A 2,017-nucleotide genomic window follows, 5' to 3' on the forward strand; every position below is an offset into this window, starting at 1 on the left:
ATACATAAATCGTAAATTTAAGGAAAAATTCTAGAGCTTTTTTTTTTGTACTTTATGCATCTTTCATTATATTTAGTTGTAAATGATGCTGCCAAAGTAACAGTTAATTTTTTAACACTACTAGAATTGTACACGTTTTTTCTGCATCCCCTTACAGATGGGACGTACTAAATCGTAATATCACCGGTTTAACATTGAAGTCCATAAGTAATATAAGATGGAAGAGCAGAATAAAAATATCAAATATTTTAATGGACTTTTTTTAAACTCCTGTCAACTATAGAGAACTATTATAAAAACATCATACCAATAAATTCTTACCGGTTGGGTTAAGTTATAAATCTAATCATGATTCACATAATCGGGCGAAGGCGGCTAACAGCCTAGGACAAGTCCTGGATAGAATTGGAAGCATTATACGTGTGTAGCTTCCACCAGCTAAACCGGGTGAGGTTGGTGCTCTGTAATGCGCATGCGCGAATATAATCTGGCTGTTTGGAAGCTGACAATACAGCGCTTCCATTCTGCCACCGATATTCGAATATACAATAGCAATCTTATCGTTTTTTTCACATGTAGTATAGAAATTTGTAATAATATACATAATGCGGTTATAATAAAATATTAAAATTAATTATATGAAAATAATCGCACAATATATATTTATTTTTTAGAAAATACAAGGGAAGAGGCGCTGACGGCACGCCACTGACGCATACATATTCAAATTAAGTAGCCTATACTTTTACAAAAGGCTTTTACATTAATAACTTAACATCTGCCAATTTTGTGTGTAGGTATACTTGAAATTATAATTAAAAATATAGAAATTTCTAATTTAATTCACTTCAATGCAATTGAAAGTTTACAAAATACATTCTTTTAAGAAATGATGTGTTTATTTAGCACATTAACATCCTTAGAAAGATCAACTTCCACCACGACATCGTGCTTAAGATTTAAGAGTTGCCTAAATATAGGCTCTTCGTGTTCCTACTTATGTAACACGCGTTACGCGAAGTTACGAAACGTAACACTTCACACACGTTGTGTCTACGCAATGTAAACATTTCTTCAAAATCATAAGCATTACAGTAAAGCATCGATTATCCGACCCGATTAACCGACTTATCGGTTAACCGACCGCGTTCTAGTCGGCAAATTCAAATGTCCGCTAGTGATGTGGCGCTACAATATTTGGTTATGTCTTGGCTACTTTAATATTTTTGTTAAATTTTTGCATGTTTTAGCTGGCAGCACTGGCGCGACCATGAAAGAGAGGCTAGTATTTAAACCAGGCCTAATACATTATACTAATAATTTATTTTTTCATACTTTTCGGTTATCCGACTTTTCAGTTATCCGACCAACCCCAGTCTCCAATTAAGTCGGATAATCGATGCTCTATTGTACTTGTATTCAAATAAAGAAAAATAAGATGATTTTACAGGAATTCATATTTTTCCTATTAAAATACACTCTCTTACGAAAAGAAATCGACTCACACGACGCCCACGTCACTGCAATCGTTCTTGATGATTGCAGTGATGCCAGGCTCGACTTACATGGAACTGTTCTGATTGGGGAGGAATCGTCTTCGGTGACGGGTCCCGACGACATTCTGGCCATCGCCGAAATCCCGCTTTTACTGTCGACTGCCTCACGGCTTAACAACAGGGAGTTATAGACTAAAGATTAAACTATTTACGAAAAATATAATATGTTTTCGTAAATAGTCTAAACTTCAAAATTGAAGATAAAATATCCTGAGTCGTCATTGATCATTGAACAAGGGAGTTATGGTTTGGGACGCCATTTCAGTGGTAGTCTATGGCACCCTCACGGCACAGCGATACGTTGACGACATTCTGAGACCTGTTGTGATATCGTTCCTTTCGGCATACTTCCCCAATAGAACAATGCCCGGTCACACGCGGCATGCCTCTCACGTGAATGTCTTTATGGTCGCGACTTCCTTTCTTGGCCAGCCAGCCAGATCGCCAGATCTCTTTCCATT

The sequence above is a fragment of the Centruroides vittatus genome, unplaced genomic scaffold (genome assembly GCF_030686945.1).
Source record: "Centruroides vittatus isolate TY-2023 unplaced genomic scaffold, ASM3068694v2 contig_2210, whole genome shotgun sequence".
NCBI classification, from domain to species: domain Eukaryota; kingdom Metazoa; phylum Arthropoda; class Arachnida; order Scorpiones; family Buthidae; genus Centruroides; species Centruroides vittatus.